We start from the raw sequence: 27,809 nt of genomic DNA on the forward strand, positions 1-27,809 counted from the left end.
GCTACGGCCAATTCATAATAGTTCAGTAGAAATAAAATGCGCATTTCAAACACAAATTGGTGTATCGGTATTGTGGTCAATATATTCGAATACTGTAAGCGTGGTTATTTTAGCGCATTCTTATTTTAGGGCTCTGTGATGAATTAGCGCATTTACAAAAATACAATAGAAAACAATATACGGTGGTTAAAATGTGTGTAATTATAATTAAGCGCATCATTTAAAGCGCGAAAAGCCCCCCAAAAATAAGACTACCGCTTAAATGTTTACGTTTATAGCATAGTGATATATGACACAAATAGGCAAAATGGATTAATATGCACTGCTTTGATTTCAATGTTTGGCACACAGCATACTTAAAATGACCATTGTAATTCGTTTAAGCATTCTCAACGCAGAAACGCCAAATCCTTTCTTTATGTAAAACCATTTTCTTTTGTGGTTAAGGAATTCAAGCTCACAAGTTCTTGGAAATTGAACGTGTAAAGAAGAAATGTCCCATAGTATAAGCGTTTTTAAGCAGGTCTAATTATTTCAGCAACATTAAGTTACTGTATAGTTAATAACAACTTGATAAAAGATGGAGCATCAACACCAAGGATTCCGTAGGTTTAGAATTTATTAGTTTACATGTTTCGCTTATTAGTTTAAAGTTTACACCTTTCGTCTATGGAGCTCTGCTAGAATACTCCGGTATCCACCCAGGACTCCTCCACCGATCCATCTAGCGAACAGTACCACCCACGGGACGTTGGACTCCTCCACCCCCCCTTTTTTTTTACTGTATAGTTGTTAAATTTCGCGGGGATTATATTTCGCGGTTGTCCCAATCAGAACTAGTTCGAGGGGATTAAATTTCACAAAGCTTGGCAAGGTTAAATTATCGCTTGAAGAGGTACTTTGATTAAATTTGAATTTAGGTGAAGGCATCGATTTATATATATTAAATTTGTGGATAGTGTAATTCATGGGATTAAAATTGGTATTTAATTTCGTATAGAAATCAACACACACATACCCCCCTCCCACGCACACACACAAACCGCCAATATTAACAGCTATACAGTATGCATGTATACTGTTTTGATGTACACTTGGATATAGACACAGGTCGTATGGCATGATACTTGTAGAGACATGTTCATGATGGATATAAACAATGTTTAGACATTCTGATGGCACGATGTAGGTTTAATTAAGACATGTCTACATGTTATAATATAGACAGTTATATGCATGTCTATTGCGTTAACATTGCTCTGACAGGTCTGATGGAGAAGTGCAGTCGTGACCAATGCATTTTAGAGGCAGATATTATTTTTAGTCATTGTTTAAACACGTCCTGCATACCCGACATATTCAGACCTACTAGAAGCAGAGGAGGAATATCGGTATTTTCGTCACTACTGCTAATAGAGGGAACAAGGGAAAAACTTGTATGAACAAGTTTTGATGAGGAAAATCGCAGGAAATTGCATATCAATTTGCTTGAAGAGACACCAAAGCAAAAGGGAAGATTGCAACGTAAATTGAGAAGCACAAAACAAAATCAAGAAAGGTCAAAACAGGAATCGAGGAGACACTAAAACAAAACGAAATGGGCATTGAGGAGAGAAAAAAAACATGACAAATTACAATGGGAATTGAGGAGACACAAATAATAGGACAAATTACAATGGGAATTGAGGACACACAAAAAACAGGACAAATTACAATGGAATTAAGGATACACAAATACAAGACAAATTACAATGGGAATTGAGGACAAACAAAAAACAGGACAAACTACAATGGGAATTGAGGAGACATAAATAGCAGGACAAATTACAATGGAATTAAGGATACACAAATACAAGACAAATTACAATGGGAATTGAGGAGACACAAATACCAGGACAAATTACAATGGAATTATGGAGACACAAATACAAGACAAATTACAATGGGAATTGAAGACACAAATAACAGGACAAATTACAATGGGAATTGAGGATACACAAAATACAGGACAAATTACATTGGGAATTGTGGATACACAAAAATCAGGACAAATTACAATGGGAATTGAGGATACACAAAAAACAGGACAAATTACAATGGGAATTGAGGATACACAAAAACAGGACAAATTACATTGGGAATTGAGGCGACACAAAAAACAGGAAAAATTACAATGGGAATTGTGGACACACAAAAAACAGGACAAATTACAATGGGAATTATGGACACACAAAAAACAGGACAAATTACAATGGGAATTGAGGACACACAAATAATAGGACAAATTACAATGGGAATTGAGGACACACAAATAATAGGACAAATTACAATGGGAATTGGGGATACACAAAAAACAGGACAAATTCCAATGGGAATTGAGGAGACACAAAAAAAAGGACAAATAACAATGGGAATTGAGGATACACACAAAACAGAGGACAAATTGCAATGGGAATTGAGGAGACACAAAAACGGGACAAATAACAATGGGAATTGTGGATACACAAAAAACAGGACAAATTCCAATGGGAATTGAGGAGACACAAATAACAGGACAAACTACAATGGGAATTGAGGACACACAAATAACAGGACAAATTAAAATGGGAATTGAGGAGACACAAATAACAGGACAAATTACACTGGGAATTGAGGACACACAAATAACAGGACAAATTAAAATGGGAATTGAGGAGACACAAATAACAGGACAAATTACACTGGGAATTGAGGACACACAAATAACAGGACAAATTACACTGGGAATTGAGGACACACAAATAACAGGACAAATTAAAATGGGAATTGAGGACACACAAATAACAGGACAAATTAAAATGGGAATTGAGGACACACAAATAACAGGACAAATTAAAATGGGAATTGAGGAGACACAAATAACAGAACAAATTACAATGGGAATTGAGGGTACACAAAAACAGGACAAATTACATTGGGAATTGAGGCGACACAAAAAACAGGAAAAATTACAATGGGAATTGAGGACAGACAAAACAGAGGACAAATTACAATGGGAAGTGAGGAGACACAAATAACAGGACAAATTACACTGGGAATTGAGGACACACAAATAACAGGACAAATTACACTGGGAATTGAGGACACACAAATAACAGGACAAATTAAAATGGGAATTGAGGACACACAAATAACAGGACAAATTACACTGGGAATTGAGGACACACAAATAACAGGACAAATTACACTGGGAATTGAGGACACACAAATAACAGGACAAATTAAAATGGGAATTGAGGACACACAAAGAACAAGACAAATTACAATGGGAATTGAGGGTACACAAAAACAGGACAAATTACATCGGGAATTGAGGCGACACAAAAAACAGGACAAATTGCAATGGGAATTGAGGAGACACAAAAACCAGGACAAATTACAATGGGAATTGTGGAGACACAAAATACAGGACAAATTACAACGGGAATTGAGGAGACACAAAAAAAAGGACAAATAACAATGGGAATTGAGGATACACAAAAACAGGACAAATTACATCGGGAATTGAGGCGACACAAAAAACAGGACAAATTGCAATGGGAATTGAGGACACACAAATAAAAGGACAAATTACAATGGGAATTGAGGATATACAAAAAACAGGACAAATTACAATGTGAATTGAGGACACACAAAAAAACAGGACAAATTGCAATGGGAATTGAGGACACACAAACAACAACACAAATTACAATGGGAATTGAGGATACACAAAAAACAGGACAAATTCCAATGGGAATTGAGGAGACACAAAAAAAAGGACAAATAACAATGGGAATTGAGGATACACAAAATACAGGACAAATTACAACGGGAATTGAGGAGACACAAATAACAGAACAAATTACAATGGGAATTGAGGATACACACAAAACAGAGGACAAATTACAATGGGAATTGTGGAGACACAAATAATAGGACAAATTACAATGGGAATTGGGGATACACAAAAAACAGGACAAATTCCAATGGGAACTCAGCATACACAAAAAACAGGACAAATTCCAATGGGAACTCAGCATACACAAAAAACAGGACAAATTCCAATGGGAACTCAGCATACACAAAAAACAGGACAAATTCCAATGGGAACTCAGCATACACAAAAAACAGGACAAATTTCAATGGGAATTGAGGACACACAAATAACAGGACAAATTACACTGGGAATTGAGGACACACAAATAACAGGACAAATTAAAATGGGAATTGAGGAGACACAAAAAAAAGGACAAATAACAATGGGAATTGAGGATACACAAAAAACAGGACAAATTCCAATGGGAATTGAGGAGACACAAATAACAGAACAAATTACAATGGGAATTGAGGATACACAAAATACAGGACAAATTACAACGGGAATTGAGGAGACACAAATAACAGGACAAACTACAATGGGAAGTGAGGAGACACAAATAACAGGACAAATTACACTGGGAATTGAGGACACACAAATAACAAAACAAATTACAATGGGAATTGAGGATAGACAAAAACAGGACAAATTACATTGCGAATTGAGGCGACACAAAAAACAGGACAAATTGCAATGGGTATAGAGCACACACAAAAAACAGGACAAACTACAATGGGAATTGAGGACACACAAATAACAAAACAAATTACAATGGGAATTGAGGACACTCAAAACAGAGGACAAATTACAATGGGAATTGTGGAGACACAAAATACAGGACAAATTACAACGGGAATTGAGGAGACACAAATAACAGGACAAATTACACTGGGAATTGAGGACACACAAATAACAGGACAAATTAAAATGGGAATTGAGGACACACAAATAACAGGACAAATTACACTGGGAATTGAGGACACACAAATAACAAAACAAATTACAATGGGAATTGAGGATACATAAAAAACAGGACAAATTACAATGGGTATTGAGGACACACAAAAAAACAGGACAAATTGCAATGGGAATTGAGGACACACAAATAACAGGACAAATTACACTGGGAATTGAGGACACACAAATAACAGGACAAATTAAAATGGGAATTGAGGACACACAAATAACAGGACAAATTAAAATGGGAATTGAGGAGACACAAAAACCAGGACAAATTACAATGGGAATTGAGGAGACACAAAATACAGGACAAATTACAATGGGAATTGAGGAGACACAAATAACAGGACAAATTACAATGGGAATTGAGGAGACACAAATATTAGAACAAATTACAATGGGAATTGAGGAGACACAAATACAAGACAAATTACAATGGGAATTGAGGAGACACAAATATTAGAACAAATTACAATGGGAATTGAGGAGACACAAATACAAGACAAATTACAATGGGAATTGAGGAGACACAAATATTAGAACAAATTACAATGGGAATTGAGGAGACACAAATATTAGAACAAATTACAATGGGAATTGAGGAGACACAAATATTAGAACAAATTACAATGGGAATTGAGGAGACACAAATATTAGAACAAATTACAATGGGAATTGAGGAGACACAAATATTAGAACAAATTACAATGGGAATTGAGGAGACACAAATATTAGAACAAATTACAATGGGAATTGAGGAGCCACAAATATTAGGACAAATTACAATGGGAATTGAGGAGACACAAATAACAGGACAAACTACAATGGGAATTGAGGACACACAAAAAAGAGGACAAATTACAATGGGAATTGAGGAGACACAAATATTAGAACAAATTACAATGGGAATTGAGGAGACACAAATACAAGACAAATTACAATGGAAATTGAGGACACACAAATAACAGGACAAATTAAAATGGGAATTGAGGACACACAAATAACAGGACAAATTAAAATGGGAATTGAGGACACACAAAAAAGAGGACAAATTACAATGGGAATTGTGGATACACAAAAAACAGGACAAATTACAATGGGTATAGAGGACACACAAAAAACAGGACAAATTACAGTGGGAATTGAGGATACACAAAAAACAGGACAAATTACAGTGGGAATTGAGGAGACGCGTAAACGAAACGGAAGAACAACAAAAAACCCCAAGGCATTAACTTAATAACGCGAAGACAAACATTTCCCAAACCACCGGTGAAATCTGCCAGGAGATTGTGTCGGTAAAGAACAAATCTGCCAGGAGATTGTGTCGGTAAAGAACAATCTTCGTCAGTTCTGTCCGGTTGTTAGGTTCGTGTTAACTCTGAGCTCCAAATTTGTTCCTGTATTACAGGCAATTGATGCAAGAAAAATAATTACAAGTAAAGAAAATCTACAGAGTAAACATTGGTATAACATATCTCGGTAACCGTCTACCGTTAATCCTGAAGTTCGATGATGATCATATGCTTATGTTTTCCCAATGATGCTAAACTTACCATCGTTTTAATGGAATATCCAAACAGTGGTAATATTTAAAAAGCCTAAAGAAATCTTATTCTCATTAGTGTACCTTGCATTTTCGTTTTCAGTACATATGTTTACGCTTTACCTGGATTAAACGAATACTTCTCTATAGCGATGCCCGGAAAAGACGCTAATTCTTCCGGGTCATCTGAGTCTTATTATCCTTGCACGTTTTAAGAATATCCATTTAAAACCCTCCTTTGATATTATTTCCCCTACTTTTTATCGATTTTAAGGTCTAGTAACGGCTTTGTTAATGCTTCAGTACTCTCTTGTTTTTCCTGTTTTCTGTAATCCTCATAATGCTAATCTAAGCGTAAACGTAAGAGAATATGTGCTTTTATAATCACTCTAGTGGTAACATTTTGTCAATAGTAAACTAAAATAGCCACTTTGGTTATTTGTATGTTGACCGAGTTGCAACTATACAATACTGTGAGCGGACCGATGTAACCATATCGATTTCTTAATGTAATACGTTAGCTGATATGTGATACTTTTGATCAATTTAACATCCGTAATTAACGCAGGTTAAATACTAATATCATTTCATGTAAAACCCCTGTCCTTAATAGACGCGTAAACAGGAAATGTTGATGAAATGTAAAGAAAAATCAACTATATCTTCCTCTTGTAAAATCCTTCTTTCTGAGGAGTGTTCGTTAAGTCATTAGAATGCAAGCGATTGACGTAACGTAAGTCGGACATGACGTTGGATTTCCTTGTTGTTCAGACATCGCCTTACCTACCTAGAACATGATAAGCATATCAATGTGCCTTGTCTAAGTGGTTTCTCTCTAATCAACCTACGTGGGTAGGACATTGCTTTGAGGGTCGATGACAGGATGTCAAGTGCAGGTAAAGATGAAAAACAGATCGATATGGTGACGTCACTATAATATCACGCCTTTAAAGGAGGATGCATAGCAGTCAAGTGATATTTAAGGACGGTGTTAGTTTTGCCTTTCTTCCGATATTCTACGGTGTTGAAGTGTGGACAGTTCCTTGTAATCAAGGCATCGTGTTTAATTAAATGCAACTGAAGTACGTCTACCTTGCCGAACATCTTATACAGACGTGATGTGCAATTTTACAGCCACTGTAAGAAACAAACAAGTAACAAAACCCGGAGAGACGCATTGAATACGTCAAGGTCATGAGAGACGGGAGTCGCATGATTGCGTGAACAGAAACAACGTCAACGCGGAAAATACCTGCTTTAATTAAGTCGGTTTATATTAAAATTGAATTTCCTTTATTGTGATACTCTGGATAGTTTACATAACCAAATTGTGGAGAAAAATACCAATCTATTCCGACCATAAAAACAAGTTGCCCGTACATCTGTTGTCTTAATCTCATTGTTAACCACTGTTCGTAGTGTATTGGTGGATTAATTAAGGCCTACCGTATCAAATGTGTTTCTAGCTCGGCGATAACAAACATGAAATCTGTCAAATAACCTTGAAACTGCTAGAGGATAAGAAGTTAAGGCTTTACAACTGAGTGCAGACTGAAAGTATAATTATACCCTGTTCGACAAAACACACACTTGACTTCTGTAAGCCGAACGTTTCAGCCTCCAATTTTAACATTCAAACAGCTGGGTTTTGTGTGTTTTTGCTTTTTTTTGTGTTTTGATTGAATTTGTTTTGTTTTTTTTCTTTTTTATGTATTAATGTATGTTAATTTTTCGTTTCATTCTTCATATTTGTTTTTAAATGATTTTCTTTTTTTTTGTGTTTGTGTTTTATTTTGTCTTTTTGCAATTGCAAATAATATAAAGTATAAGTAAAACTTTATGAAGTATTGAAATTTAACTTCAGAAGTTTATGTTTAAAAGACTGAATTAACAAAACACCTCATATAACAGTACATTGAAAGGTACAAGATGTTTTTTTTTCAGTCGTTAAATATAAATACAAATTGACTACGATGTACAGATAGGCATTTATAGCTTGCTTAGCAAAGTCTCTAAAACATTATTCCAGATTTATATTATCGCTCTTCTCGAAAACCCTAAAACAAATTAAACGTTTTACTCCTTATTGTTAACCTTGTGTTAACAGTTTTAGCTTTTTGAAACGGGAAGTCGTAAAATGAAATTTTCAACAAATCATACCGAAGGAGTTAACGAGCTAACTCAAAGTTGATGTGGCAAGTTCACAGCTAAAAATAGTTTTTTTTATCGCGGACAAATTTAGCGCGTAAGCAATAAATGTCTTGTCTATCGTATATCTGTCACATTTTAAACATTTTATTTCCAAACAGATATGCAGAATATTTCAAAATGAAATAGTAAACTTGAACTTTCTGATTTGGCGAAATGAACTTATTGTACGGAGCTGAGTCACTTGCATACTATTGATAACAGCATAACACGTATACACGTGTCTTGATTTCATTGATGTTACCACAAAGAGAGCATATACTGTATACGTACATGTTTTAGCGGTAGTTTTATTTTAGCGGTTGTCGCTATAGAAATGGCGCTGAATATAGAATGCAGCAATTGAACTTCATGTATATTGTTCTTTATTGAATATTGTGTGGTTGCATAAATGCATCAACGCCCTAATCTGTTAATACTTGTTAATGTGCTAATCTATTATCATTCAATAATGCGCTAAATTGAAGTAGGCTAAAATAAGTATGGCTACAGTATTTCAGTCAGCTTCCTCAATCGGGTCGTATGAAGCTAAGATGTATCAATACTTCTTTGAAATGAACAAACTAAATCTATGATAATTGTTAGTTAAAACGCGAGAATACAAAATCACTTTTTGAAGATCATGCTTTCTTCCCGTCAAATTCGTTTGCAACATAATATCAAGTTTTTGCGACTTTCGAACAAAGCCGATTCAAAATGCAAATATATCGTTAAGCAATATATGCAAAAAAGGGCATTGAAATCAATGGCGAAAACACCTATTTTCCAAAATAAAATGATAAACATTATTATTAGCTAAAGATATAAACAAGATGCATCTTAACCATGATATAATATTGACCAGCCCGGCTGGCCGCAAAGTCCAGAACATTTGAAAGCGTTTGAATCAAGGTGTGCCATCAGAACGCACTTCTGGCGTCATTAATTCCTAGCAAGAGTTCCCAACAAAAGTGAAACTCGTCGCGGTTAAGTAAGTGAAGAGAAACAAAACTCTAAAAGGGTCTTAGAGTAAGTGTATACGTATTCGTAAATTTTGAGCAGTCTGTGATGTAATCATCGAATGTCCGCATCAAAGTGGGTGTCATATGCCTGCATATGAAACGAAATAAAATAAAGATCAGTTGGAGGGATTTCTTCGGAAAGGTGAGACATGTCGACAGACTTTGGTTTCAGCATGAGTTACTAAGTGACCAAATCGGATGTCAAGCTCTCTACTTCTATCGTGATATGTCTGTGTGATAACACTATATTATCAATAGTCCGGAATATTCGAACGAGGTAAATAACTTAAGTCGAACTCTGTCTTGATGTGCTGTCTATCTTATGTCGTTTAGGGTACAAACGGTACAAATTATTTTCTCAGAAGATCATCATATCGGTAAAGACTCCAAACAAGGATTGCAAAATTAAATATAGATACATTAGCTTTATCGACATGTTTGCATTCGGTATTAGTCTTCCAAACATGTCATTTTCTTATTTTTGTTAAGACAAAAATTTATATATAACGCTTACGGTAATAAAAATGATAATGGATTTTTTTCTATCGCAATCTGTAAAACTATGCTTACAGTAAATTTATTTCGTGAATTAAGTACACACAGAACTTAATTTTCCAGGAAATGGTTTGCACCGTGTAAGAGGATGAGGGCAAACAACCCTACATGTAGTGTTAACATCTAGGAGTTGTATAAACAAAGTTTATCAGCTTTCTATAATTAGATTATTTCACCAACCTGCAAATATTAGTTTAGTCATTTTTTTCCATCTGGTTTAAACATGTTAAGTCGATAATGTTGGAATACTACTACAAATTCAAGATATGAATGTATATATCTCTAGTATCATGTTGACTGGTGAATATTTTGTCAAACGGTGATATTCACTCTTTCTTTTTGTATGAGTATGGATAAGGTGTAGTGAGGGAGTGTATCAAACGGTTAATAATTACTCTTTAACAGTGTATTTGAGATTCGTAATTATACATCAATGTTTTCGTGTAGATTGAAGGATAACTTGCAATTCTATGACAGTGTATTTATACAACGTATTTACATCAATGTTGTAATCTCGATGGACGGATAGTTTGCAATTCTGTGACAGTGTATTTGAGAAACGTAATTACATCGATGGTAAAATGTAGACTGACGCATCCGTTGTCACTCTGTGACAATGTATTTGAGATACGTATTTACATCAATGGAATCGTGTAGACTGACGGATATCCTGTAACTCTGTGACAATGTATTTGAGATACGTATTTATATCAATGGAATCGTGTAGACTGACGGATATCCTGTAACTTTGTGACAATGTATTTGAGATACGTATTTACATCAATGGAATCGTGTAGACTGACGGATATCCTGTAACTCTGTGACAATATATTTTAGATACGTATTTACATCAATGGAATCGTGTAGACTGACGGGATATCCTGTAATTCTGTGACAATGTATTTGAGATACGTATTTACATCAATGGAATCGTGTAGACTGACGGATATCCTGTAACTCTGTGACAATGTATTTTAGATACGTAATTAGATCAATGTTATAATCTAGACTGATGGATTCCTGGTCACTCTTTAACAGTTGATATCACCTAAATGACGGATGCTTTGTTTACATGTGGTATACGTCTGCATGTCAATAATATCGTGTTGGTGAAAGAGATATTTACGATACGTGATAATTGGTTGTATATACTTGACAATCGTCTATGACAACTTCTTTAAGCTACGTCTGTACGTCAAGGGTATCAAATGAGCTAGCGATTAGTTTTCCATTCTTTGACAGAGTTATTGAGATATTCTGTAAATCCATTGGATGGCGTACACTGACAGATGTCTTGTCCCTATGCAATAGTGGGTATCAGAAACTTATCTGAAGCTTTGTCACTTTCGACATTTTGTTTTGATGCGTCTGTTCGCCCATGGTATCATGTAAGCTGGCAGTGCACTCTGTGTCATCGTATCTGAGATACCCCTGTATGTCCACGGTATTCTGTGAAATTGAGACAGGTGTTTCGACTTATTGGATGCGACAAAAAACAGCTACGTGATTAAAGGCTTTTTATGCGAGTTATACGAGTGTTCATGATCAAGGACATTCGAATTAACCGACTGTACATCATAAGAAAGTGCGACTGTCTTCATAAACATTTCAGCGATTTTGATTGATTCTTTAATTCAAAATTTGTCAACAATGTAATTAAAATTTTATGAAATATTGTCATGCATTTTATCGGTCTTATATACTAAGAGACCCCTACTTATCAAACTGTAATCACTCTCATTTATATTCTGTAATTAGATACATTTTCTTAACTTATGTGAGAAAATACTGGTTTGATTTGTTTGTAATTTACGTCCTATTAACAGCTATGGTCATTTAAGGAGGTGCTAGGTTATGGTGGTGGAGGAAAGCCGGAGTTACCGGGAAAAAACCCACCAACGGCCATGCATACGGCTATTACCTGCCGACTGCCCCACGTAGTGACGATCGAACGCATTAACCACTTGGCCACCGCGGCCCCGTGAAAAAATACACCTTTCCCTCTGTTTAAATAGTGGTTTATTCCACTTTTGATATCCATTTTTTCTTGTCCCTAACATCAACGATGAACCAGGTGCATGTAGAACAACACACAGATACATTATCACTCATTGGTTCCTCAAGGTTAGTAATTGACGGTATTGTTTGTTTAACGTCCTATCTATAGCTCAGAGCACTTCAGGAAGTTGATTATCGAAAACGTGTACTCAAAAACTCATCAGTCATTGGTAGACCATACTCAAATACCATCAGTCATTGGTTGATATAGGTGAACGTATACTAAAATTTCATCAGTTAGTATTTGTTAAGGTAGAATTATACTTAAATATCATAAGTCTTTAGTTCATTTAGGGAGATTTAAACTCAAATATCATTAGTTATTGGTTCATTTAGGTAGACGTATTCTCAAATCTCATTTGTCATTAGTTGATTTAGATAAACTTGTAATAAAATCTCATAAGCTATTAGTTCACTTTGGTGGACTTAATCTCAAATCTCAGCAGTCGTTAGACTTACACTCGAATATCGTCGGTAATTATTCAATTAAGCGAGACTTATTCTCAAATCTCATTAGCCATTAGTTGATTAAGGTAGACTTAAATTCAAATACCATTAATCATCGGTTGATTTAGGTAGACTTGTTCTAAAATCTCATTAGTCATCGGTTGATTTAGGGAGACTTATACTAAAATCTCATTAGTCATCGGTTGATTTAGGTAGACATGTTCTAAAATCTCATTAGTCATCGGTTGATTTAGGGAGACTTGTTATAAAATCTCATTAGTCATCGGTTGATTTAGGTAGACATGTTCTAAAATCTCATTAGTCATCGGTTGATTTAGGGAGACTTGTACAAAAATCTCATTAGTCATCGGTTGATTTAGGTAGACTTGTTCTAAAATCTCATTAGTAATCGGTTGATTTAGGTAGACATGTTCTAAAATCTCATTACTCATTTGTTGATTTTGGAAGACTTATACCAAACTCTCATTAGTCAGCGCTTGACTTTGGTAGACTTTTACTAAAATGTCATTCAAATCTCATTAGTTCATTTAGGTAGAATCATAAACACATATCTCATCCCTCCTGTTTGTAATCTTGCAACATACATGACGTCATTTATCGGTTTTTAAGGGTCAAGGTTTACCGTAGAGAACGTAATACTAGATTGTACCACGTGGGTGAAATACGTTAAACGCATCAATTACGTCTATATATTCGCCATTGTCAAGGGATATATCACGTGGGCTGAAGGATAGCTTGTCACTTTCTATCCCATAATACCTTTACAAAGGTTAGAGTACACATCTCTCACAGATTTGCTTGTCAATGAATGGTAAACATCGATTTCTTACAAACGTTTAACTGATCGCCTTAGCTTCATCGTTGATGTTACAAAACATGGCGTGGAATGTTATACCAGGACATGTATTTTATGTTTAAAATATATCTGTGCTAAAATCTTCTTTCTGGTGACTCGCTGAAGGTTAACCATAATTTTAATGTTGTTTAACATGGAGACTTCAAAAAACAAAACATCATAAAATCCTAACTTACAGGAGTTTTAAAAGTTAGATTAGCATGTGTTAATTTCCAATTAAAATTGATTAATATATGTAAACAAACTATCGATAACTATATATTCCAATTTACGCAATATTAATGTAAATACCAATTGGCTGCTTGTACAGGGTTTAACGACCTATCAGCAGATAATGTCATTTGATATATGCCTCCATGTCCGTTGTGTATGCCTGCATGTGTGTAGCAGTGCTGTGGGCATGGTATGTTGGGGTATTTGCCTTATTGTGATAGCGCGGATCTGATGCCTACTTTCTAGTGCTACCTCAATGGAATACCACTCCGAAGGCACCAAATACTGATAACGGGTGAACCAGTTGTTGCCAATACCCTCAATGCTTCACGTTAAGCAGAGAATAACAAGTACCATTGTAAGGACGTTGGTATGTCCCAGCCCTGGGAGAGAACCTAATGCCTTCCTCACCTGGGTAAACGTTTAATATTACGGCCGAAACTGAGGTCTTGTCAAGGAAGGCTCTAACAAACAAAGGGTAGTTAGAAAGTAGAGAGATACAAAGATCCAAAAGATCTTGCAGTACTATCTGCAGTGCAGTGGGTAACAGCAGGTCTACTGAATCTATAACTGACCGACCTAAGTGACGGATACAAGAACGAGGTGACATTGAGCTAGTTTGAGAGACTTTTACAGCCTAACTATTGAGTCTTCAATCCAAAAGAAGAGTTATCACCAAATATAACAATGATTAAATACATCTACTCTCATCAGAAACGTAGATTTTCGTTCCAAATGATTTTACGATAAGAAAACCCCGTTATCTCTTCGAGATGGCGTTAACGAGTCTGATTCTACGTCCATCATAGTGAAACTGTTATGACAAATATTGATAGGTCGAAAATTGTGGTGCCACAGATAATAAGAGTTTGTTTTGTTGTTTGTGTTACGATGCGTCTGATAGGGATTATAAAACGTGCGTATTTAGGGCACTGTATGCACCAGCAAATACACACTGTTATAGAACAGCACAGACGGCTCCGCAATACTGATAAGAGAACGATGGTCGGTACACAATCATGGCTTAATCAATGGAAGGAAGAATTGGATTAGAAGAAATAATTGTTTTGGGATTGATTCTTGAGATCAGGCAGTTTTGCCACAGACAACATGTTCTCCGAAACACGTGTTTGGAATATTTTATCTATTTGTTTATAAAACAAACATAAAAATACATAAAACAATTAAAATTCCATGCATGTTAAACAGTTCGCTCAGACTATGACATTGTGTTCTGACGTAATCGAAACGCGCTTATTAGCGTCATTGATTCCTGTTCTTGGCGTCATTGAAACCTGTGCATAGCGTCATCGATACATGTACATGGAGTATTTGATACATGTGCATTGCGTCACTGAATCGTGTGTATTATTGCATAATCGCAAACGACTTAGAATAGCTACACCACTTGTTTTGTGATTAACAAGTGTACAAGAAGACTACAAGGCATGTGTCTTAAAAATAGAACCCGCATTTATTATTATTCTCTTTATTTCCTCCTTTAAGAAGATTTTACAAACAGAATAATGTAATTATAATGATATATAAGATAATAGATACAAAATCAAATAGATGGTAAGGCAAAAATTATTGCACAACATAATAAGTTAACATAATAGAAATAAGTTAATCAATTTGAGTACAGTTTACAAAAGAATACATAATTAATAATGTTAAGAATGATATACCCAAAAGTATTGAATAATCATTCGAAGTATACATTAAGCATTTTTGAAATATGATTGACTGATGCCATACGAAATTCTGTTAACTCTAATGTATTCAGTTCATACGTTATATTGCCACCAATCAGTAGGTGAAATAATTCATAGTCTGAATGAGAGTGTAAATATACACTAAACATAAGTTCACATGTATTAATGACTTGACACCATAACTGATCTCGTAAGTCTTCAGTACAATCACATTGTAAAACTATGTGGGTATATATATCGTTATACATTTGTCCACATTTATGACATAATTCAGTTTTTTCTGAATGTCTTAGAGATACAATCAATTTCATTATACTATGTATGGCTTCTCTGTTTTGAGGAAATTTTATTAACAATTTCCACAATATATGAGGAGCCAAATTATCATGAACAAATATAAATCTGCAGAAATCGCGGTCACCACTCATTCTCTCCTTCCATCCTTTTTCTTCATATAACTGTACATTATGCTTTACTTTCGCTTTCCATATACTTTTCACTGGAAATATTCCATTTGATAAACATTCTTGTACTAATTTGTATAAATCATATTTCTTTAGTACCCTAATTACTTCATTCATAAATCCATTATTATACACATTGGTCCCTATAACTGCCATACAAAGACGAGTAAAAAACACAAGATAAGATATACAGTTTTTCTCCAAGTTGCATAATCTTCCAAACAATAATAATTTCTTGGTATCTATGTATGCTTCTAAACTTAACCAACCCAGAAGGCCTGTGCACATATCTGTACGGGTTCTTGTATGGAACCCCTGAATTGACTTTAAAATGAAACGTTGTGCTCTTTCTAACATTAAAATTTCGGTTTTTTGAAGACACCATAATTCACACCCATATAGGGCTGAAGCATATACTTTTGATTTCAGTATTTTACTAATCGTTAAAGGATTTAATGCACATGGATGAGCACCACTTTTAATTAAACTCATGACACCACTCTTAAGCTTATTACATGCGCGTACTGTACGTTCCATACTATTAAAATTATAGTTCAACATCACGCCAACATGTGTTATATCCTCAACTTCTGGAAGAAGATGCCCATATAGATATAATTTCGTACTAAGATTTCGCTTCTTTTTTCTAGAGAAATACACTATTTTACTTTTAACTGCAGAAAATGTGAAACGCCACTTTCTGCTATACGCTTCGCACATCTCGAGCATGTATTGTAAGCTTTTACGCTGTGTACTAACCAGACATATATCATCTGCTTGTGTTGGTATATTAATTCTTAAATCGGCAATAAGTGCACCCTTCCCACATTTTTCAATACTGTCTAATAAACTGTTTATGAATACAAGATACATTTTGGCAGACAACGCACTCCCCTGTAAAATCCCCCTCTCCATACGGATCCATCTTGAACTTAAACCATTAAATATAACACTACTTCTTATATCTGTGTATATTGATTTCAAAATATGCCATGTCTTTGAAGTGATACCGATCTCATTTAGCTTATACAACAAACCATCATGCCATACGGTGTCAAATGCCTTGTTACTATCTAAAAAGGCCACATAAACATCTTCTTCTCTTTCTAAATTATAATGTATACATTCTTGCAGATTAAATGCAGTTAACAAACTGCATAGTCCTTTTTGATATGCTGACTGTTGCTTATTCGGAAAGTTGTTACAATTAAGAACTGAATCTAATCTTTTAGCTAAAATCATTTCAAAAACTTTAAAAATGACTGGTAACAAAGTAATTCCCCTATAACTATTAGGGTCATCTTTAGGTTTTGCGTTTCCTTTGTGCAAAGTAATTATTGTTCCCATTTTCCACTCTTTTGGTATATATTGACACTTAATTACGGCATTAAACAATTTTGATAGGTGGACATATAGCAACGAGTTTCCAAATTTCAAATGTTCATAAACAAGATTGTCTAGACCTCCTGCCTTATTTGTTTTCAACTTTTTACATATATTTTCGATTTCAGATACAGTAACAGATTTCTTCAAAAACTTGTCCTCTTCGCAGATTTGGACATCTATATCTCTTACTTTACTCGAAACGTCATGTTTGAAATCTTCATCAAATAAACTATTGCAGTCATTCTTGAAAATGTTTTCGAAGTGAGATGCCCATTTGTTTACAATAATTTTTGGGTCTCTAAACGTTTGACCGTCACATGTAAATTCTGTTTGAGAAGGTCGCTGTTTCATGGATTTGTTTCTAAATAGATACCAAAACAGTTTTTGATCTATTTCGTTTGATTGATCAATCTCTGATAACTGGTCAGACATATACTTATCAAAAGCTTGTCTAAGATTTCTCCTGAATTCTTTCTTCATCAATTTGTACTCTTTAAAACTTTCCGAGTTCCCACCTCTTGGTTTACCTTCACCGACCCATTTTTGTCTGCTTAATCTCATATTACAATGATAAACAGATAACTGGTCATTCCAATATGGTTTTAGGTAATGCTTGTACCTTACAGTCGGTATAGATTCTAAAGAAGCATTACCTATTGCAGAGACAATTTCACAATGATATTTTTCTATGTATTCCTTGCTTAGACTCAATTCCTGTTCACTATTCTCAGTTTCTGTAACATTGATATGAGACAAATTCTTATTTAAAGCTGCTCTGTAAGCATTAGGGTCTGCTTTCTTCCAATTAAACCGTGTATGTTTATCAGGACGTTTATAATTAAATGTTACATTGGCTGATATCAGTATTGAACTTATCACTGGGACATGTTCTGACAAATTCAAATCATTTTCTTTCAAAATAGACACACTTTCTACTAAATCAAACATACTTGATTCGATAATTATGTGGTCAATAAGTGTTGATTTGCCAGTCTGAGGGAAAAAAGTACTATGAGGCCCAAGACACTTATCCTGTACGTTCACCGATATTAAATTACATCGGTTTAAAAACTTTTGAAAAATGTTCGATCTTTCATTTTCAATTATGCTACACCTAGTACCTTGAATTTTAACGTTCATGTCCCCTATGAACATCACCTTCCCCTTTTCGGAGTAAACAGAATACAGACCTTCTAGAAGCTCAACGTGTTCTATGAATAACTCTATAGTTCTCGAAGAAGCAGGCATGTATGCAACAAAGCAATACAGAATTAAGTCATCAGATATTGTTATCTCAGCCCCTACTATTCTCGGGCTGTCAACCTCGATCTCTTGGACTCTGAAGGAGGATTCTTTATACAGCAGAGCAACTCCTCCTCTAATGCTACATTTGTACTTAAAAGGGTCTAATTCAAAAACTGGTTTAGCTATACATCTGTACCCAATAGATTTAAATGTGTCCATAAATGACATATTAAATTCGCGTAACCAGTGCTCAGATATACCACAAACATTAATATCATATTTCTGAAGGCAGTCTATTAGATATGGTGTCCCTGACATGATGCCTTCAATGTTCCAACACATCGCATTAACAATTTCAGACATATCTGTGCTCACTCAAGAAAATTTCGCGTGGCTGCCATTCCCTCATTCGGATCCCTTCGGGCCAGAACGAATCATCGCTGATAATATCTGCGTCCTCCGCTACTATGTTCAATTGCGCTGATGCCGTGTTCTTCCATCGTTTCTCAAAATACCTTAACAAAGTAACGCGCACATTAGCTTCCTCAAGATAGCTTCGCATGGCAGCTTCTGAGGATATTTGTCGGTTTATTCCATGTACGTAGAATCGCCTGATTCTCCTTCTTTGTTGCTGCTGGAATCCCACAAATCGCTTTGCCATCGGATTACACACAGATGTTGGGAAATGGACCTTTATCGGGTGTTGAGTTGTCGTTTCAGCTGATATATAAGATGGATTCTCAGTATCCACGGAACGCTTCTCATTTAGAGACTCCGATTGTAACATGTCGCTCCAAGTTTTTTGTCGCGTGTCGTTTCCTTGGCAGAGTCCTCTAGCGTTCCGATCGGTTTTAGGATCTAACGTGTCTGTGAAATAATTCGCTGTTTTTGTGCTTTCCAAGTTATCCACCTGGTTTATCTGATTGTTCGATGATGCACTCAACACACTGAATCTGTTAAACGTCTTTACGGCTGGTTCTGTCTGACTCTCCTCGATAAGATCCACACTCCTGTTGGTCATGTTGTGTTCACTCTTTCTTTGTATGTCCTTCCTTAATTTGTCAACTTGTTTCTTTATACCAACTACCGATGCTGCACATGTCTTTAATGATTCCCTTGTCTCACTCAGGTCTGATTCGTAACATTTTGTGTAGTTAGTCACGCGGTCTGATACCAGTTTCATTGTCTTTTTAACACTTTCAACACCATTCAATTGTTCGTTATCGTATCTTTTTGCCATGTTCTTAAAGTCTGTTGTGGCTTCTACCGTCTCCTTAATATCCATTTTCATCTTTACAATCTGTTTCATCGTTTGTTCCACTTGTCTTTTGTTTTCACGTAGTTCATCCTCAATACATTTGATCGTTGAACAGCTTTTCTTTCGGATCCTCCCATTTTCATATGTTGATAATCGGCACGAGATGTTACAAACGGTTAACATGAACATTACATCATTTTAACGTGAATATGTATTATAAACACTGCGGTATAGAAAAATATGTTGATGCTAACTGTAAAAGGTGTAAAAAACTTGACTGATACTTTTGTCCAAAATCCTCCATCACGTGACCCACTCAGAAGGAAATGCATTTCCTTTATTTCTCCTCTAATTGTTATTAACACCAGAAACAGGGGATCTTTTAAGTCCTTAGGCAACAAAATAAAGACCACCTATTCACTAATTGCAGTTCGATATCCCCAATTTTCAGAATTATTATGAAGAAAGTGTGTGATTATGGTATAAACGAAAATCTAAAGAAAACTCTCTGGCGCTATTCTTATTTGATAATTTCCAAGAATTTCGACGACAATTTCATGTTCCAATTTAAAAAAATGGAAACTGACTGTATTGATTTTGGATAATTAGTTGCCTATTTGCTTTTCCCTAGTACGTATTGGTACCTAACTGCAGTCTCAAATGTTCATTTTCACGTTGTCGCGTTTGTGTTAATTTGATTAAAAATTCTAAAATAAAAACACATAATTAAAAAAGACTAAAAATACTTTATAACGTGTAAGCATGTACGTTTGAAAGCTTAATTGTTTCCAATCTAATTGTGGAATCTGCTGTACTCTGATAAACCTTCTCAATTGATTTACTTAATTTAATTGCATAAACGTTTTGTTTTTCATTACATTTTAGATAATTAGTCACCTTTTTATAGTTTTCGTTCATGAAATAGCTGTGTGAAAATATTTTGCTTTCGTACGTTTATTTTTAGAATGTTTCTGCACAAATGGTGGACGTTCCTTCGTTATGTTTATTTTTTGCTTTGTTTATATGATAAACCATACTTATGTTTGGATTATCTCTTTATAGTAACTGTCTGTCTTTAAAGGGGCTATGCTGGCCGAGAGGTTAAGGCGTCTGACCGGCAACGGTCACTAGCTGTCCACCACCGGATAGCGGGTTCGAGGCCTACCGGCGCGGGGCAAAATCGCCAGGTACTGGCCACAGGCCAGTGTTTTTTCTCCGGGAAATCCGGCTTTTCCCCACCACTAAAATATGGCACTTAAATGACCATTACTGTTAATAGGAGGTTAAACACAAACAAACCAAGCCTGTCTATAACCATATATAACAAGAAATATTATTTTGATATGTAATACATGTACACATTATATTAATTTGACCCTCAAATGTTACCCGTTTTGGTGTATTCTTAAAAATTGTAAATTTTGATATTCATACAGTACTTTAATCTAGAGGAATTTAGCCTGGTAAGCTACTGACTAATATAGTGAGCAACGCCTATGGACAGCAAGCAACCAGATTGAATACAAATGTCGTTGAAACAGTGACATCTGTATATACAAAATGTATATCATTGAAGACATTTTCTTTTTACTGTCAAACATTTTGCATTAAACTTGTTTCAGTACTCAATTCCTTTCTTTTTGTGTCTTTTTGTATTGACGTCGAATTTCTGTGACATTTGTATATGTTTCGGCAGGTTCCAATGCGTCTCAAAGACGATCGTGAAGACTATGGGCATGCTGTAAGTAGAACTCGATGTAAAAAGTAAGAAAATAAATTGAGATTGTTCCGTGAATAGGGTTCTTGGGCAAGTTGTATCAGCCATTTTTCAGCTTTATGACATATTAAAATGCCTATTAAATTGGTGATATTTTCAAAACGATTCAGGTTAGAACGAATATATAGATGAAATAAGATTGAAAATAATCAACTGGTATTTATGTACATTAATACATTCATATTATTGCAGACATTTGTCAATATTTCAATTGGTTTAATTTGACATTTTGTACCGTTAAGCTTAGTTAAATTGGTTCCATGTATGCTAAGATGTAAATCTGAGATGTAAAATAGGTCTGGAATTGGCGTTCTTCCGCCGTACTCAGCTGTATGGTCTCTCCCTAGACTTGTTGAGGTTCCGGGAGAATACATATGTAGTAGGACCAGGTGGCATGAACGTGTCGGATGACTTGAAGCACGCGCCTGGTCAGCTTCCGTTACACAATTACACAATCAAAACTTCGTATCGCTGCAACGTGGCTAGGCAAGTGTTAAAAAACCCAGCTTTATCTGGCGGCATTCTCTGCGTGATATACCTATTCGGAATTCCTCCAGATTTTCCGCGTCTTCAATGGGACAGAACAACTGGGTCAAGGCAATCGAAAAAGCCAACCAAATAATGCGCAGAATGTACCCACAATGCATCATTGCCAAACATATCTAAGTGTACGGGACCACACTACACAACAAACACGGTTAAGCGTCTTGTTTTATGTTCGTTCGAGTGTTCGGGGGCTCTTAAACCGTGTGGTAACAATAAGACAAAGCGCAAAAGACGTGTAAAATGAGTCAAAGGCAGCAGGGTACATGTACAAGAGACGAAACTACATCTTAAGGTATCTAAAAGAGTAACAAAAACATACCAGATGTGTGTAAAACGGGCGATGAGAACACAAACCTCTACTTACACACCGCATAACACAAACCGACATTCTACTCGAGAGGGAGCTGAAGAGAAGGTCTAGTTTAAAGTTAACCTAATTCTTGTTCAGGAATACAGAAAACTAAACATTATGTTAGTAAAGGACACAATGACGTAATTTAAAACCAGGAGATTTCATACATGACTTTCACTTGTAAAGAGGAAAATCAAAACCCGAGCACTGTCGTCATCAAAAACTGTGTAGATGCGTCATCAAAAGCTGCGTAATGATTTCTAAACATACAGAAATCGTTACGTCAGCAAGATCCAGTAACAAAAGTAATAAGCTAAACAATAGTACCAGTAAATTGAAGATAAGAAATGAATGTTTTCAATGCAATTCCCCCTAAATGGTGGACATTGATCTAGACTAAACCTCAGATACAGCAGGAGAATCCGGTGTGTCGCCTACACTGATCATGCCGTTGGATTCAGTAGGTCAATTTGTTTATCAAGAATATAACAGGTTCAATATTTAAAAATGAAAGCAATTATACCAGAGAACATTGACTGAATCAGGCTTTAGAGAGTTTGTGTGGCTCGCATTTTGGTCTCCTCGTACGTAATGTTTTAACTATACTTCTGTGGTGACTTATTTTAAATGTCTCGCTTAATATGTCAACTGCCTTTGTTTGAACAATAAACACGGTGACAAATTAACATATCTACTTAGCAAAAAAAAATGCTATGCAATTAATTGATGCTAATTAGACATTGGCGTTCATACAAAATAGCTGTTAGTGTGGAATGCTTAATAGGCACATAACACACTACTCTATATATTCTGCTCATTAACCCGTTAAAGTCAATTAACTACGGACATACAGCCTTCATTCTACCCCTCGGTGACAACTAAAGCGCCGCCAATACACAGAACAAAGCTATCTGATTCATGTAAACGTTTATTACTAGAAACAGAGATAAGCACGCGAAAATCCCGGCAGCAATTACCGAGAAATATATCGCAATGCAAACAAATAAATGCGCATGCGTTTGTTTCGTTCTGGTGATCTTTATAAGTTCCTGGTCGACAGTGCCGGAATTCGGCTTATGGATGTAAATGGCCTAAGTAAAACAATCACCCGTACCTCTGCTACCTGTCTTACGCTAAAATACATTAACATAAAACGCAGGTGCAAAATTATCACAGGTATTGTTCTAAAAGGAACTCCCACGGAGATTATGCATACATGTTTTGACGGGTAATCCATCAAAATAGTAAACGTTTAATGCATTGTAAGGTGGTAGTCCAAAAACTTGTACATTTCTAAAAAAACCTAAAAGATTTATCGCAATGTGATCAACGCAATTTGGCCAAATTGTTCAAAGTCTGATTACTTTGCAAGACGTTTATACTCATTTTCAAAAGGTTATTTTTTTTACAAACATCTTGAAAAGCAACTTTTTTCTGTATTTTATGTCATTATGTGAATTCTTTCAATCCTTATTCATGAAGTTAAAGTTACAAATTCATTTTTTTTTTTTTAAAGAATCACTACAATATACATTGAAATTTTCCGTTTCGATGTCAGTACAAGCTAACAATGCTTTAAACAACCTTTCCGGATGCTAATACAGACTACTTGGTTATCGTCAAGGGAATAATGCGGTATTCGCTTCAATATGTCGGTAAATACATGTACTTTCGAAAATTATATCTTTATTTCTATTCGAAAACTTGACGGTATTGTAAGTAACCCAGTCACATGATTTGATTAAGGTGGTTTGGTTTTGGTTTGGTCATTTAAGGACGTACCTCCGTGTGTGTGTTGTGTATGCTTGCATGCGTGTATGTGTGCCGGAGACAGGGTATGTTGGCGTGCTTGCCTCCCTGTGATAGCGCGTATCTGATGCCGACTTTATAGTGCTAAATTACTGAAATGCCATGCCGAAGGTACCGAGCACAGCATCGATCCCGCCCGGTTACATCATACTGACAACGGGTAAACCAGTTGTTGTCGTTACCCTAAATGCTGGACGCTAAGCATTGAATAATAACTACCATTTTAAAGACTTTGGTATGTCCCGGTCTGGGGACAGAACCCATTGCCTTCCTCACCTAGGTGAACGCTCAACATTTAAGCCAGAAGTGAGGTATTGCCAAGCAAGGCGCTATGAAATAAAAGGTAGTTAGAAATAGAAAGAAAGATAAATATCCCAAATGTTGCAATGGGGTGCAGCAGATTTATTTTGGTAGTTTTCGTGTCCCCAAGTAGAGGGCACAAAAGCAAATCCCCAACTCTGCAGGGGGTTCCCATATTAGTCGCCTCCTACGATACAAGCAGTGGGTAACAGCAGATGTATTCTTTTCTCGATCCCCGATCTTCAGGGGTGTTGCTTAAGGTAAACGTAACCTACATGTATTTACGTAACATGTAGCTTGATACATGGTAACAGTTATCTCCAGAGAGATGTTTTTAAGGAAAAGTTGTTTAAGGATGTGTTTTCCGAGATTTTATCTCGTTCAACTCTAGTTTTAGTCTCGCTCTCTGCTCTCGTTTAACTCTCGTTATCATGCAACGTCAGATGCCAATAAAGTTCAGAAATGAAAATTACTTTTAAAAATTAATATGTCTAGGTAAAATGTGTATATTTTTTTATACATATGATTTATATCGGTTTTACAGTGATTTTGCTATGATGAAAGGCGACAGAAAAAGTAGGGAAAATTTGTAATGTGTGACCTTCAGAATTACTAATAGTTTTAGCTAGTCAAGAGGTCAAAGAATTAAGTGATACGGGTAAGCAAAGACAGTTATATATAGATAATAATTTCCGGCCTCACATGTGCGAGTTAACTCTCCAATGTAGATTTGTGATTGCAGCGGAGGTATAAATGTGTAACCCAGAAGTCACAGCTGGTTCGCTATCACGCCGTGCTTGAAGGACATTCCCAGATTTGCGCAATCCAAAAGTCTCTTCCTTTTCGCAGACCAATAGAATGAAGTAATTTCCGGTCTGTCTCAGGACCATTAAGTAATGCGAACATGGTAAAGTAATGGTCGCTCAGGAGGGGCTGTTATTGTCATCGGAAATGTCGGTCGCCGAAGGTAACTGAACTCTTGCACTAATACCTTTTTAAAATTAGAAGCAAGACAAGTCCGCATTCCATGAATTGTTTCATCAAAGGAAAGATTTATATAAACAAGCGGAGGACAGACCGCAATTATCATGGATCGTATTAACAGTACTAACAACAGTCATGTTGACAGATAATGCTCTAAGCTGTCCTGTAAGACAGACGAATGCTGTTAATTCATCTGGCTGCTGCGTTATATTATGTTTGACTTGAGCTCACCTTCGGTAATCACTTGGCTTAATATAGAAAACACCTTGCATTCAACCTTGTCTTTAATAACAGTTAATGATAAGAATGTACGTGTATGTAACGCTTTACATTAAAATATAGAACCATACAGTTTGTGACAAGCATTAGAAAGCTATTAAATATATCTTGGTATGTTGAAACATTGAAATCCGCGTACTGAACCATAATACGTGTTCTGCCACGTTCTCCGGTAAACGATACTTCCGGATCCGGTTCATTCCAAAAAGCCTACACGCCTCTGAAGACTCTATTTCAAAGCTCACAATTGAACTGTTGGGCATTTTTATTATAATTACAATAGAAACAATAGATAACAATTTAAAATTTATCGAATATTTAAACCGGGGGTATATATTTTTTAACTACAATGCGTCTTCAGAAAAACTTAAAATGAATAACGGATATGAAAACGCAAAGAAAATTAAAGGTCGTCCTGAAAAAAATATGGGATTCAAGCTTATATCACAAGAGAAGAAACTATATTAACTTAATCTCTTGATAGATGAACCTTTCTTCACCAGACATTCAAAATCTGACAGCAAGCGATATAGGCAAGCTACATCTATGTAGTGCAATTGGGGAGGAGAAATGTAGAAGACTCTCGTAAGTAACCACATGAATCTGCCAGATATTATATATATATATTTCAACCGGTTGACGGTAGGAATTAGGATGTAATTATTTTCTCTTTGGTATGAGAACGCCAACAGGTGGCGCTATTGGTGGTATTTGCACGTGCAAATGGGCTGGTGTCACACACGTGTAGTTTTTAATTTTTAAATGGGCTTATTATATTGAGCATAATAGGTTAGGAGTTATATGTTTGTGTGCGAGATGTGCATTATTGTGTATATGTTTTTATTAATCATGATGATTGTAAATAAACATCGGTCAGTGCCTATGTCGCTGGGAAATACAACTTTTGTATTCGTGTTGTTTATCCTAATGGATAATATAGAAGAGAAATACATTCCGCTTTTATGTTGTCAGTTCAAGGCCGAGCGGTATTTACCTAGCGACTTAAAACGTATTGCCTGTAACAGATCTGATCTGCTGTAGCGTAACAGATTACAAGCGTCAGAACGACATGTTTCGACCTCAGGGGACAGACTTCTCTTCATTACGCGCTCCTGTCTGAAAAAACCCCTCAACGATGAATAAGAATCAATCTGGATCAGTGTCAGAAGACGCTTTGAAGACGATCATAATCTTTTCTACTGATTGGATTCTGAAAGCAAAATCGCCGTTAACAGTTTTCCATTTATGTAACAATTTCCCCCAGTATCTGGAAATGCTTTTAATGAAATAGTCATTTTTTTATATTTTAAATGTTTATCGAGATATGGCCAATGATCAATCAAACGTGTTTAAACTCTGGAGATGATATATCATTCTATTTTTAATTTCCGTTGGGGTCTGATTGAATTTATTTACGATGTATGATGTACATTTTCTTCTTAAAAATATAATCAGATTTAAAACTAATTAGCACAAACAAACGGTTTATTTAGCAGTGGTTCGCATTTTCAATACATTTGTGGCAGATTTTAATTGTACGTAGGATTGAGGTCGCCCTCTAGCTCCGACCTAGAGGGAATTTCCTTTTAGCTCAGTGGTAGAGCGTCTGACTAGGAACTTGGAGTTCGACGGTTTGATCCCCGGTCGAAGCACACTATCCTCTTACCTGTTACACTTTATTCCTGAACATCCTTGACAAATGTAAAGTCTTACTTTGGTACATAACAAGCGAATAGAGCCAAATCTTCGCTCGTTGACGTGTAATGAAAACAGATTCCATAATACTAATAGACAAAGACATATTTTGAACTCAAAAGAAGACAACAATGTGGCGCTCTGTACGGATAAACGTTGTCTGCGCCACATGTGGCCCCGTCATGTGGTTTCGGTAGTCACAGATATACGTTATAGAAAAAAACTTACACGTCATG

The 27,809-nt window shown here is 35.7% G+C and overlaps 1 protein-coding gene across 4 annotated transcripts in view; it reads right to left on the reverse strand.

Moving 5' to 3' along the window:
- LOC110465167 (diuretic hormone receptor-like) overlaps positions 1–27,809 on the reverse strand; it is a 175,274-nt gene that overhangs the window by 117,393 nt on the left and 30,072 nt on the right. The window lies entirely within an intron of this gene.

The sequence above is a fragment of the Mizuhopecten yessoensis genome, unplaced genomic scaffold, assembly GCF_002113885.1.
Source record: "Mizuhopecten yessoensis strain PY_sf001 unplaced genomic scaffold, ASM211388v2 scaffold1557, whole genome shotgun sequence".
Classification (NCBI taxonomy): Eukaryota; Metazoa; Mollusca; class Bivalvia; order Pectinida; family Pectinidae; genus Mizuhopecten; species Mizuhopecten yessoensis.